Source organism: Thunnus albacares, chromosome 1, assembly GCF_914725855.1.
Source record: "Thunnus albacares chromosome 1, fThuAlb1.1, whole genome shotgun sequence".
In the NCBI taxonomy this organism is placed as follows: Eukaryota; Metazoa; Chordata; class Actinopteri; order Scombriformes; family Scombridae; genus Thunnus; species Thunnus albacares.
Genome location: NC_058106.1, coordinates 37,342,785 through 37,358,062, shown reverse-complemented (window position 1 = coordinate 37,358,062; position 15,278 = coordinate 37,342,785). Strand labels below are relative to the sequence as shown.

Genomic DNA, 15,278 nt, shown 5'->3' with positions numbered 1-15,278 from the left:
AAGCATATATTTCAATGTATAATTTAACACTCAGCCGGAAGACAGAGAGGAGACAGCTATATACTGTGGCAAAATGTGACATGCCTGACATCTGTATCTGCCACCGATCATGTTTCATGTTAAAGACCAGAAACATGTATAGTACTTGTATACATCTATGTACTGTATCTCTATCATTACAACGATTTTATGTACTGTCAAGTAAACTCAATCATCGATATTAGACATGAAAGTCAAATGTTACATAGGGACAGCAAGGACAATAGGGACAGTAATTAGATAATTGTATATGCACAGATAGAGAAAACAATCATAGGGGCATAAAAATGTTCTATAAGTTTGGTTCGCTATGCTCAAAGGCCTGCTATTTTCATTATCAGGATTAATTTGCACTAACATGTTTGTATTTTTGAAATATTTGTCCATTTAGATTGCTCGCTGTCCTCAGTGCCAGTCTAAGAGGGCTAATATTAAAGAAAAGAAGGCATATAATCCATTTGAGGTAAAGAACACAATGGCATATACTGGCTTTTAAACACATCAACAGTGATATAATATTCTTGTCCTTTTTTGTTGTTTTTTCTCCAAGGTAACAGAGCCTCTTGAACATGTAGGGATGGACCTGGTGGGTAAACTCACAATAACAGATGTTAGCAACCAATCATGGAACCTAAATTTTATCCTCCTTCCTAATGCCTGTTCTTAATTCTGCAATTTAAAGTCCCTAAATACGCTGTTGGCTGATCACCCCAAAGAGTGGTACAAATTTCTACAGTCGACAATGTTTGGTCTCTGCACCAAAAAGCAACTAACCACCAACACAGCCCCTATTTTCTGATGTTTGGGAGGAAGGCAAAGTATCCCTCAGAGGTACCAAAGGAGTACGAAGTAATATGATCTAATGTTCTCACCTTAAAACGTTCAGATCAACTTCCAGATATTCCATCAATGTCCTCACTTTAATCTGAATCTTTTGGCAGGTTACAGAAGACAAAGTCATTGCCTCAAAGAGCAAGAATCTGTCTTCCAAGAAGTTAAGGACAGCGTTAAAAAAAAGTAAGGGAAAAGTTCGCAAAAGAGAGGAGAGAGGCCAACAGAACAATTTTCAGTTGGGAAATCTTGTCTGACAAAAATATCCAACAAGAGCAGAGAAGAGAGGGGAATATGGAAGCGGACATGCTGGGACCCTTCAAAATCATCTCTCTTGATGGCAAGAGTGTCTAAAAAGAGGAAAATATCAAAGTAAACATTGATCACATCACCCATTACATTGAGCCATGGGAGAGGATCCCTGTCAACTTGAGAAAAATATCGGGTCCCTCTGGCTGGTCCATCACAGACAAATCCACCACATACACAAACCTCGACACAACACATACAGACTCAACAGATGCACTTCATTACACCCAACACCTTCAACATCTTCTGAAGGGCCATCCACACACATCCAGACCCCGGAGTCCTGTAACAGGGTAGAAACCTGTGAGTAAACTGACACAAATTACACCTCAAATGATGCATTTCACAAATAGCTGACATTGAACCCTTTCACTAAAATATAAATTCTGCTTCAGATGTGTATGCTTGTTAATTTCTGTTTTTGTTTTTAGTTAGAACTACTGAAATATATGGCAGCTGGAGCAGTCTGTGACAAAGGACACTGGACGCTCATTGTAAGTAATCTTAACAAATTTAGACACAGCCATGAGACTATTGAGAGTATTGGCTTCAGTGTTTGATTTAATATTTTTAAGATCATGTATCTGAAGGAGAGGAGGGCCTTGTTCTTGGACCCATTCGATATTTGATATTGATATTTAGGGAGCAATTCAGGGCACATTAACACTTAACTTCCTGAGTGCTTTTTCATGGTGCCTTAGATGAATGAACAGAAAAAAACAATGCTGAGGGTCATTGCTGCCATTTATGGTTGCACTGCTTCACACACACACACCAACACACACACACACACAGCAGACAGCACAGCAGTGAGGCCACAGTAGAGAAAGTGAACCAGATGAAGCGAAGAAGTTGAAGTTTTACTGAAGTTGGCGACAACTTGATGCTCGTTACTGTGAGTGCAATAAAACCTTTGCAAGTAAAAAGCCAATAAGAATAATTTATCAAACCACCTGTTCAACAAGCATAAACATGGTGAAAAGTGATATTTCCAACTGCTTTGCCCACAGTGTCCCGGTATGTTTTACACAACAACAGCGCACTGGACAGGTTAACAGCAAATTGTTATGAACAAGCTAAAATGAAAGCTGTCAGTATGTAGCCTAACTGTTTAGCTTAGTTTGTAATGTCAATTAAAACTAGTCAAGTTCTTGTAAACTTAGCTACTAGCTGAAACAACAGCCTTGACAGGTGTTATTATATATTAAAAACAGGAGTTATTAATATATGCATAAGACTGTGCTGTCTCTGATTTCAGACACTCTTTAGAATACGGCCTCTTAACTTTCCATTTGAAAAGCTGCAATAGAGTGAAGATTTGACACTTGTGCCCTCATGTGGTAGAAGGCTGAACTGCTCAATATTGTATCACTGGACTTCTTTGTCGGATTCACTGTCTTCTTCAAATGATGAAATGGTGTTTAACTATGTATTCATACAACAGATAGCCTTTAATATTCTGCAAATTTCATGAATGACATACTTAAGTGCCCAATTAACAGATCATCTACTGATGTCCACTGGCTGAGTTTGTTAGAGGACCCGTCCACCCATTACAATATGTAGCCATGCAGATAATTTTTCAATTTATTTGCCCAGTTTTTGAAATGTTTCTGTAATATTTCTGCTGTTAGCCCAATTCAGTCAAGATTAATGGGATTCAAGTTTTGGTACTCATATCACTGAGAAGTCACATTTAAAAAAGTCAACAGCAGTGTGTTTTCAAGAAAGTGTTACTGTGCTCTTACTGTTACTGTGGATAATCCACAGAAAATGCTGTAAAAAGATGTCAGATTAGTTTAGTAGAAAGTCTTTCCACTCAGAATTGTTGAGAATGTGTCCTGTGGATTGTCCAGAGTAATCATGGACATTGTTTTTTAGAAAGACGTGATACTGTTGCAGTCTTTTAAATGTCACTTGTTAATGCACCTCCATTGTATTGGGATGGTGGCAGAAAACTCAGAGAGAGATATCTCAAATACTGTGAAGATAAAACCAAGAATAGAGAATAATCCTCCAAATAACTGTAAACCACTCTTGGAATCATATTTTATAACAATGTGTCCTAATTTTATACAATATAAATCTAAACGTGCTCTGAGTCTGTAGTGTTGATTAATAATTGATAACTGCTGTTGATAGACACTGTTGTCCCATAATGCAATGCACAATGGAAATAAAGGAACTACTGACAGCTGGTAAAGAGTGACACCATTGTTGTCAGTGGTGCAGCGGCTTTGATTACAGCTTTAAAAACATAAAACTGAAGTAATACATTGGTAGAAGAAAACTTACCCAATATATTATATCCATTTTTTGTGAATTTATCAAATTTGGAAATTGTCACATGATCTTTGTACTCACTTATCATTATACACATAACTATACGGTGTGTCAACCTGTAATAAAGAGGGAAAAAAACACTGACAAAACACAACTTTTTTGTATCTTGTTTAATTCATGGTGTCAGAAGTTGAACATGATCAACAGAGCAGAAGATGCCACATTATTCCAACAGTTGGCTTGTTTAGACAATATTTAAACATGAGCTAAAAGGTCAGTTACAACAACATAAAGACTCTTATTCACTGACATTTATCAAACACACATCAAAAGATCAAATGCTTTGCATATTCCTATTAGAAATGAAATTAAAAATAAAAAAGAATAGTGATGACATGTTAGAAAATATGTTTCGCATGACCTTTGTTCTCCATCATCATCATCATCATCATCATAATCAACATTAAAAGAATTAAATAAACAATAATATGTTTTCAAAATATAAAACTATTTTCTGATCTTTAACTTGAGTTGTTCAACACATCATCACCTGTCAAAAATAATGAAAAAGTTGTACATCAAAACATGAAGATATCTCAGTATTTGAACATGAATCAAAAATTAATTTGCATCAATGTGCAAACTTATGAACTGATGACAATTTATTTACTTTACTCTCCAAGAAAACATTAATAACTATTTTCATTGTAGCATGTTACATTTTGCAAGAAATGTTAAAGAATAAAACTATGAAAAATGTAAAAAGTAGTAAAATGTTATACAAACAGCATCTCATTATATGACCTTTGAACTACGTAGGCCTACATCATCATCATCATCAAATTTTTATTTAAAAGAATAAAATAAAGAAGAAAAAAATATGGTAAATATTTAAAAGTCTGAATAATTGTTTCTGTGCTTTCTGCCTCTTTGTTTCATTTTCAGCTTCAGAAAGGCACCAAAAGTCAGTTGTATCAATATTTGTTATTGATTGACTGGTAGTAACCATTAGAAAGCCAACTGCAAACACTGAATGAACCATGCTGACATCTTCATCATTGTCATCATCATTATTATCATTATTATCTTGCACACTGGTTACTATTCACATAATCATATATCAATATGAACAAAGAAAAAATAAGCAAATAGATGTAATCATAAAAAATGACAAAAAACAAATATTGTAAATCATGACCCTTTGTTTTTGTTTGAACCACAAAGTCAGTTACATAAAAAACAAAACAATATACATTAAAACAGTATTGATGTATTTTGAATTTAACTGACTGAATTTGACTGATCTGATCTGCTGAAAGTCGTAAGGTTTGTAGTCCTCATGTCCTCATGTTCCTCTCCGAAGAGTTTATTTTTGTTAGAAAAAAACTTGCATGTTTAAAATTTGGTTTTGTTTAAGGACATTTGTACGTTGTTCACTTTATGTTGAAGGCATCTTTTAACCCCTTCAGTGCTTGTTCCTTTGTGATTCTCCTCCAGGCCTCTGGAACATCAGCTGGCTTGGCCTTATATTCTTGAGCAAATCTGTCATTGTGTCGTACCAGTACAAACTTCCAGTAGTCAGATGCCTCTATGCTGGGATCTGGAGGAATGTGCCAGTCTGGATAGTACTTGGTGTAGTCTTTGTATGGATGCCACTCTTCTTTAGTGTCTGCATTTTTAAATCTACCTTCACTTTGCACATTAGTTGTACACAGTGTTTCATTCAGCTTCTGAGTTTGTTCATTCCTGTACCTACCAAGACCTTTTGGTCGATGAACAGCTGCATGATGCTTCTTGTGTCCTTTGCCTCCAGCCTCACAGGGAACTTTACAAAATGGACATTGTTTTCCACAACCAAACATGCACTTGAAAAGCTCATTCTGTGGTTTGATTGGAAGTTTGTTCAGAGTCTCAGTGATGTTTTCAGACCTTGAGAATTCCTCCTGAAGCTGTTCTTCAAAATGTCTTCTATTGACATTTTGAGGCTGTTGATAAATGGATGACATGTGCTTTGAATTTCCACTGAAATTGAGATGTCTTTAATCAAATACTTCCACATGTTGCTGATGAGCTCTGTGATGCTTTCATTGTTGTCTGGCAGTTGAACACCATCTGGTCCTTTTGTGGCCTGCTCTAAGGCTTTTGTGATTTTGTGAACTATCACCTTCAGATTCTCTTGTTTGAGTTTAAGTTTTGTCCTCTAACATTTGTTGCTGGATTTGCTGAAATATCCAATCTTTAACATATATTTCATACTTACAAATGTACTTGACAACTGCAGATTTGATACAAAACTGGACAAAATGCTTTGCTTTGCTCTGACAATCATCTCTCTCTTTGTATAAATCAAGAAAATCTGACAAGTAATGAGTCTTGTACTTCTGCAGCTGAATTTGAGGATCTTTATCTGACAAGAATTTTTGGTGCATTTTGAGGAATTCCCTTGAGGCAATGCCACAAATGTGAAGTTTCAGGTCAATCTCAAACTGTGTATTTCTTTTGTGATGCCTGTAACTTTGTTTAAGGGATTCATCATTTTTTTAAGAAGCTCCCTTGTAAAAGAGTCATTGTAATCTGTGTTTGTCTTTGTTTTATCAAGCACAAACTGTATGCAAGACTCAATGACACTGTCAGCGATGTTCTGCAAATCTCCCCAAAGCAGGCATTCAACTTTCTTCATGAAGGGGTCTATATGTTCATATCTGGTTTTAAATGGAGTCTTCCCAATCTCCTTTAGGTCTTCAATGTTTTGGAATTTCTCATTTACATTCTGGTTAGCAAAATTTTTTCTCAACTGGTTGAGAATTTGTGCTGCGATATCTCGCTCTTTCAGGCCAGACATGTTTTTAGTGGCTTCAGTCCACATCTTTTCAAACTCATGTGTCAGCTGTTCATCAGACAGTTTATCAGAGTTTTTACAGTCACTCAGGAGCTTCTTGACCTTGTCTTCAATCCTGCCTCTGTATTCCTTCTAAATGTCTTGAGCCTTTTTTGAACTTATTTTTAGCTCAAGGACATAATCCAATCTGTTGTTCACGGAATGAACTATTTCTTTTGCGAGACTACTGATGCTGTTGAAAAAGTCAGTTTTGTATTTCTCTATCAGATTTACATTCTGGTCTTTCTTTTTGTAGTAGTTTGTAAGTTTCTCCATTTTCCCTTCTTCAGATGCTATTTTTTCTGACACCTCTGATTTCTTCGGTTCAAACAATTCATTTAAATGTTGGAGTTCAGATTCATTGTCAGAATTTAAGATTTCCAACTCTGCTTCTGTTTGCCAGGAGAGAATTTTTTTTCTGAACTGCCATTCCCATTGACTGAATTCTTTGCAATGTTTATCATAGGCATGAGCCACAATAGTGTTTCTGAAACTAAAGATGAAGTTCTCATATTTCACTGCTTTCCAGAGACTTCTCATCCATTCTAGAAACTCTGGGATCTGTGAGACTTCATTGCCTCGGTCTGTTTTCACTGTTGCCAAAAGATTTTTCTTTAAATCTGCTACAGCTTCACTGTAACCTGTGTTCACTGGTGCCATCGGAGGGGTTCCATGCCAGAGTCCTGGGATGTTCCAGTTGTTTTTGTCCATGTCATAGTCCAGCACATCTGTGAAAGCTTTAATAGAAGGCTGCCTTTCCATTTCAGCTGAAATTTGTGTCATTTCATTGAGCTGCTCCAAGAGATTCTTTCTATCGGTTAGGTTCTTTGCATGAGCTGAAACTCCATTAACATTTTGATGCACGAAATGACAAACTGGCCTTTTCCCAATATGTCTCATTCTCAAGAAGGCATGAGCTGCAATTTGCAGGATGTCTTTCATTTCTGTTACGTTCTCCATGGCGAGGTTGATGATGGTGACATCACTTAAGCCAATCACAAAGGTTGCCAGGTGGTTGTCATGCACATAACTTTCTTCTAGTTCTGCCAAATCAGGAGATTTTAGACCCTCTGCATCAATGAGAACTATATATTCATAATTCAACTCATGTTTCATGTCCTCTCCAACTTTGAGGAAAAGCATATAAGCTCCTCTTGTGCATCTGCCACTGCTGACAGGAAACTGCACACCAAACATGGTGTTGAGGAGTGTTGACTTCCCTGTACTTTGAACACCCAGCACAGTCAGTACTAACAGTCTGCTCTTCCTTCCAACCTTCTTGTGAAGCTCCATCAGCGCATCTGTCACCCATCTCTCTGGGATGTTGGAAGCATCTCCATCCAAGAGCTCTAAAGGATATCCATCCAACAGCATTTCAGCTGCCAAACCAGGGAGACGAGATATTTCATCAGCAGTGTTTCTTAAGCCATCAATTGAGAACTCATAGATGAGTCCCATCTCTCTCATGTAATGCTCTACTCCTAAAGAACTCTCCATCAAAGCCTGATCTAACTTTGCAATGAGTTTGATGTCTTTCTTTTCACATTGCTCTTTGAATTTGTTTCACAGCTCAGACAGTTTGCGTGTTGTGTGTTAAACTTGAGTTTCATCCACTTAAGGAAAAAATCTCTTTCCTCTGTCTCACTTGTGGATAAGGTTTTAATGAAACTCTTCATTCCTTTGGACAGTTTTTGTTTGCTTTGCTCCTCCATAATTTTTTGTTTTTCTTCCTGTAGCTGGCATTTATTCTGTTCAAGTCCTGAGTCACCATATTTCAATCTACACTCCTCCTTCTCTAGCTGCGATAATCTTTTCCACTTAACTCTCTGAAAAGGAAGCTGTTCTTTCTTGTAGTCTGGTATACTTCGCCCCTCAATGTCGATCATGATCTCCTCAACTGCTTTCTTTTGTTTGTCACTTGTGTTTTCATCCACAGATAGACCAAGTTCAACAGCTTTTCCAGCCATATTGACAATGTTCAATGTGGGAGTTTCATCTGGCAGTGAGGTCTTGATGGCTGCACAAAGTTTCTTTAAGAACTCTGCAACATTTACCTTTGAGTCTTTGATTTTCACGCTGCTTTTTGGTAGCTCTAACTCTTTCAGTGTTGTCTGGACAGACATCATGTCCTCTCTAGAGTTGTCCTTGCAATTAACAATCAAGACGAGTTTGGATTTCACATCTTGAAGAGAAGTCAGAATCTTGTGCTCATTTTCTTCAACTTTGTCCAGGAACACAAAGGTAGCAGTTGATACCTGATAAAGAAAATTGAATTGTGTGAGTGACTCACAAATGTCTCCTCTTAAATTGGCAAAGGCAACTGGTTCTGGAAATATGTCAAGATTTTCTTTGCCACAGGGAAGGTACCAGCAAACCTCGACCAAACCATTGGCTATTTCTCTTTTAAGTGTTCCTCCTTCCATATCTCTGTGTATGAAGATGTTGTGATTCTGTTGGCCATGACTGAGAACATGATTCAAAACCTGTGACTTGGACAAACTGCAGTTTTTCAGCCTCACAAAAGTAAAGAATGGTATATTTGCTTGGACAATGTTGTCTTCAACAAACCCTCTTGATTCAGACAAATCATGTGGACACCCACTCTTTGACGAGCCCACAGCATCAGGGAACACTGACTGTTATCACTATGAGGCAACAGCAGTGGGACAGAAAACTGGCACATTGTCATCTTGAGGGCCATTTCGTGTTGCAAGAAGCTGTCGGCACAAAGAAAAAGTGCGACTATGAGGTCGAGAGGGTTAACCTTGTTGTCTGCAGAGTCATCTGCAGTGACCAGGTCAAAGTCAAAGAGATAATTGTTTTCCTCATCATCATCATCTTCATCATCATCATTGTTTGATAATTGTGTACAGTTTCTGCATTCTGCTTTGATTTGAGTTTCCTGAGAAAGCACCATGGTATTTTCTCTAGTGATTCAACAGTTTCATCATAAATGCTGTTTTTGTTGATTTCCAGAAGAGACTGAAGAGCGAGCTTGTTGGGATAAAATTTCTTCAGTCCAAGTTTGGAGAGAAAGTTGAAAAAGACTAGGAAAGAGAAAAAAATCACTTTAAAAATAAACAACATACAAATCAGCAACCCTTTATAACTATATGTTTGACTCTGTATGTGTGTGTGTGTGTCACTACCGCAATGTAAAAGATTTTGTTGACAGTTGTTGAAGATTGTTTTCCCAAAAAATATTTTCTGTTTTTAGCATTATAGGTCTCAAAGGATTCTGGTGGTGGTGTTAGTCTGTGATCTGTATCAAATTAATTAATATTTCTTATTAAATTGTCAGGTCTTGTTGGTAGAACTGTAGGAAAATCAGGTCAAAAGATTGACAAAGTCTTGTTGGTGACTTTTTACAGTGACTAAAACTGACTGTTGACACAGGACCAAAATACAGAATGACTAAATATTCTCCCTGAGACTTTGTTAGTCTGAAATAATGTAAACAGTTTTCATTGGAATTACCTCTCAGTGGTCAACTTCCAACCCGATATAATTACACACATGAAACCCTTTTTGTTCCCTCTGGACAACACATCCACTATGTTTTATTGTGTGTGTGTGTGTGTGTGTATGTGAGTGACTGATAGCACAGTGAGAGAACATGCTCTCTAATGAGAGCACATTTTTTCCATACAGCAGCAAATATTTCTGAATTTTACAGTGAACTACTCAGCTGTAGAAACCAACTTATTCAGACCTCTAGACATAACTTAGGGTCAGTTTCAGTTTGAGTTGGATTTTATATTTAATTACTTTGAATAAGAGGATACATGGCTACATATAATTATCTCTGTAATGATTAAGTAACATTTCTTTCAAGAAACAGTGTTATTCAAAAGAATGGAGACAGGATTCTCAGAGACAAATATCTCAAAACCTGAAGAATAAAACTTAAGTTTTCTGTACTGCTTGATACCACTAGTGGTGAGAAAATGTGATGCTTTGGTCCTTTCAATTACTCAATGTGAAATGTCTTTGAAAATGAAAAAAAGAAATTTATAAAAGTCATGTTTTGGGCAGATTTTATCAGCATACAAGGCAAATGTTTTGCCAAATGAAACTTCTACTGTGTGTGTGTTTGTGAGAGAGAGAGAGCGAGAGAGACTTTGTGCCTGTTTTTCAAGTGCAGATGTGACGCATTTGGCACCAAATGTGCTGCATTTATCAAACAGTCATACCAAGCTGAAACTGCTGTTTGCAAGTCATTTGTGTGAGTGTTTGCAGTGTGTGCATCTCTCCTTATTGTGTATGCATTTCAGGGAAGATTGTGTAAATAATAGGAGACATTTTGGCAGAGGTTGATTATGTATTCTGCTGGATTTAAGGTCATGTAATATGCGACTGTCAGTTATGTGGGGAAAATTCTGGCCTCTGAAGGCCAGTGCAAACACAACACAAATATTTAATTAAACATAGACTTGTATATCTAAAAAGCAACTATTACAAACAAAAAATAAGCAATTAGGCTCTTATTAATGAACACAATATAATTAATAGTTTTTTGTTCATTAAACTTGGATTTGAAATTGATCATCAAGAAACTGTAAAATCACTACATGCTGTAGCTTTCCTTTTGTTGAGATATTTAGGCTCAAGTGTGTGTTTGTCTGAATTTATCTCAGTATTAACATCTATATCAACACCATCTTCACCTCCACCTGCTTCACTGTTAACTGATGCTGCTCAGTCTCTCTCTCTCTCTCCACCTGTTGAGGTGACTTTGAGGTGTTTATTTTTTGCGACTTTGATTTGTCTCATCACTTCATCTCCTTTTTGTTTCCCATTAACATGTTTATTTCATCCCCATGTATTAATAATTAGATTATGCTTAAGATTATAATATCACAATTAAGAGTTAATAATTGATAAAGGAAATGGCAAGTAAACTGAAAATAATTTGTTTCTTTTATTACACAAGTTGAACGTTTCTCTACACAATACACAAACAGTACTTTCAGTACTTTTTGTGGGTGTTTTAGGTCTAGACAACATTCTGGCCAATGCGTTCCACCTCTTTTGCTCCCCACAGACTGTTTGCGGAAAACCAGAAACATGAACAGAAACCAGAATGTTTCATACAGCAAATCTTGTCCCTTTCCTTCAGATTCTGCTTTCGTATGCCAATATCTGTTTATAGAGATTAAGAGTTTGCTTACCTGGTTGCTGCTTGTGAAGAAAAGTATTCTGTCCTCGCAATGAGTAGTCTTTATCCAAAGCTAGACAGTTAGCCAACAGTCTGCAGTCCTCCAATAAACACAAAGCGTAACTTTTCTTGCATGTTTAATGAAGATCCACATTTACTGTAAAACTGCGACAAAGCACAAATGCAAACAGAAATCAGAATCTGAACAATATTCATTACACTGACATAACTATGTAAGAAATAAAAATGCTGTGTCACTAAGCAAAACAGGTTAGCTAACAGGTTGCAGCTATGCTAGTCATCAATTTAGTCACCTCAAAACAAATACACAGCAAATATACGATGCATATAGTGTAAAGAAATCACTAACACATAATACTCACGGACAAATAGTGTCCAAGGCAACAATGTTGAAAATAAATAGCTGCAGCAGATGCCGGCACATGAGCTCTCTAATCTGTCTGGTTAGCTCTGGAGGAAACTTCCTGTTTTGTAACTACTTCTGTTGAATGATCAGGAGGGGGCACTATAGAACACAAAAAACTACTTGCACTCAAACAAAGGGCAGAATAAAAAGCATAGCCAAATTCCTGAGCAATGATCTGGAATGAGTAGAGAATAAATGCTCTATAACTGAACACAATCTGCTTTATGTAAATTCAGGCTGTGTCAAAGACAACTAATTGTGCTCTCCACCTGTGGTGTGAGGAACTTCTGTACAGGAGAGGAAAGGTTCTTCCAGTATGCTGCTGACTGAGGGCCTCTCTGTGGGGTTGTGTTTCAACAGCTGTTCCAAGAGAGAACGCAGTTCTTGGGAGTAGTGATCAGACACAGGAGGGTAGAAGCCATGGACAATCTTCACCTCCATGTGCATGCTATTGTCAGCATTAAACTGAGAGGAAACACATTTAGTACACAGTTATAACCACTGCAGAAAAAATGAAGAAAGGAAAGATGATCCATTCTTGTTTGTCAACTATTAGACATACAGAGAAGAGATCTAAATCAGTATGTGAGCATTATAATACTGTGTAAGATACATTAAATCTACATGAATTAGTAAACAGCTCACACACAGAATACTTACTGCAGGCTTAAGAGTGCACATTTCATACAGGACACAGCCGAGGGCCCAAATATCACTGCAGAGGGAGAGAAAGTCAGAGGAGAGAACAAACAAATAGACAAACTGGGATCAGTTCAACACATAGTGAGTGTTATATGATGAATTCTATACACATGTTGTTCAGTTTCACCCTAAAGATTATCAGGTTTATCCTTAACATTCATGATTGTCTTGAAGAATTAGTAGCTTACTTGTTCTTCTGAGAAAAGTTCTCCTTTCTGAGATTTGATCTTCTCTAAGAGGTCTCCTCCTTCACAGTAGTCCATCACAATATATAGACAGTCCTCCTCTAAAAAGATTTTTATACAGAATAAGGAACATGCATGAAAACACGCGTATGCATCAGGATATTATTGCAGTAGATGACCTGTGATTCTTTGAGGTTACAGCTAAGATCTTGGATCATTTATACCTTCAAAAGACTCTTTATACTGGACAATGTTGGGATGACTCATCTTGGTGAGGACTTCCACTTCTTTTGAACGTTCTGCCTCTTTTCAGGTGACATCTGTCAAAGTGAGAGGGACAGATAATGTGAAAGAGCAACGTAGTAAAGAGGAGCTCAAATCAACACTGATCCTGTGGAATATTATACAAAGAGTGCTTACTGCAGATATGTCATATATCTCCTTGATGACATATTGGTGTTCATCCTCTCTGGATTTGACAAGGATGACCGTTCCAAATCCACCTTTCCCAATTCTCTTCACCTTTTCGTACTTCTCCATGTTAGTGGAATGAATGCAACCTCATGCTGGTTCTGCAGAGAGACAAACACAGCTGATTAAACAAATGCACGGAATTTAACTACAGTAAAGTTACAATGAATAACAAGCTCTGAGTTACATATTAAAAGCTGCACTAATCAATATTTCTATTTTAACAGTGAATCACATCACTTTGTGCAATGTGAAAAGGGTCACTTATCATACAGGGGACATATTAATACTTTTTGTGATTTTCTGTTATTTTTACACTGTTATAGTGTCTGATGTCTTTATTAAACATGGTAAAAGGTCCAAAACATGAGGAGTAATGTACTGTATGTCCACATGTGTCCTGACCTTTGACATAAAATTTTAAACATGAAGCTGTTATGTATATGACCAGCATCCATATGGGCAGGCTGCCCTCCATCAGGCCATGGATGAAACATGTTATGACAACTTTGTATTTGCTGTTGTGTGACTGATGTTTGACTTGAATGAATGAGGAGACCTGCAGAGGTAGGAGACCTAAAACTCTGGAGTATCTGTCTCCACAGTAAATAATCTGATGAGTGTTTGATGGTTATTTGTTTCTGCTTTGAAAACAAAACTACTGTGAAACTATCAGTGTCTTTGTCTCACGTCTCTCACTACACATCAATGTTCAACTGAGGCCTCACAGCTTGAAAACCTCTGACATTGTAGTAGTGACATGTAGTACCAAGGGCAGCTACATGTGTTGACTCTGTCGCTTCATTGAAGGCTGCACTGCAGCTAACATGTCTCTTCTGGACTATAACTATACATTGAGCCTCCAGCGGCTATAGTGTGGAGATACCACAAGAACTGTGATTGCTCAGCATGAGTTGCTTGTGCTTTCTCCTACAAGCTTCTGACACCTGCATTTATTGAAGGGCTGGAGTTATTTTGCAGGTGTGTGTGTTTGTGTGTGATAACAACAACACATTGACATAACAACTCAGCTCAGCTTGTTTGGCTTGTCCTTGAATCAAAGCAGCAAACAAAGACAAGCACACACACACACACAAACACTGAAAGAAGTGAGGAGAGATGACGGCCTTCCTGCTCCCCAGCAGCAGATGTCACTGTGCTTAACATGAATGTTGTTCTGCAGTGGAACCACTGGATGGCAGCGTCTGGCATGCAAAATGTGCAGCAATGAAATTAACTTTACATCAAAGTTTCCACCTCTCAGTTTTAACTGTTAACGTTGTTCATATTCAAACTCCAACTGAGAACCAAATCAGTTGGAGTTAGTTAGTTAAAATAAAGCATTCTGAATATTTACCGTTACACTGCAAACAAAAAAGAGCAAATAATAGACACATAAACACTTAATTATGTTTGATTTTATTATCTTTTGGCTAATTTATACAGTGGCTTTTGATTTTAAATGTAAAGCAGTATGTTAAACATTACTTATGTTTCATGTGTGGAATTCATATTTACTGCTGGTGTTTTGAAAATCTCTTTAAGTCTGATGATGATGATGATTGTGATTGTGACATTCACAAAACTGTTTTTATTTTTACAACATAAGGATGAAGTTTCCCTCATGACTCCTGTTCATTGAGCAAAACTGCAGCATTTATTTCTCTGTCTGTGTTGCATGTGGCCCACTGCATGGACTCATTTATGGTGGTGCTACTAAAAATATCAGTTACCAGTTTATTACGTCCACTTGGGTAAAATGAAAAAAATAATTGCTCCTCTGATGAAGGTTATAATGTTGAGTTTTTGTTGAAACTGTTCAGAGAGGTGATGATTCGTCTTTATGGTCATGTTGAGACTGCATTAGTGCTGATATTGACTTGTATTGTCTTTAGAGGGGTTTCTACATTTTTATCTACCTCATTGTTCTAAATGGAGAAGAAAAGAATATTTGAAACACACAAAAACTCAACATTATAACAGTCATTAAGGTGT

At 37.1% G+C, this 15,278-nt stretch overlaps 2 pseudogenes; both read right to left on the bottom strand.

Annotated features, from left to right (window-relative positions):
- Nucleotides 1-4,841: 4,841 nt before the first annotated feature.
- On the bottom strand, nt 4,842-13,352 carry LOC122986501 (annotated as a pseudogene).
- Nucleotides 7,766-9,278, bottom strand: LOC122987219 (annotated as a pseudogene).
- Nucleotides 13,353-15,278: the final 1,926 nt, after the last annotated feature.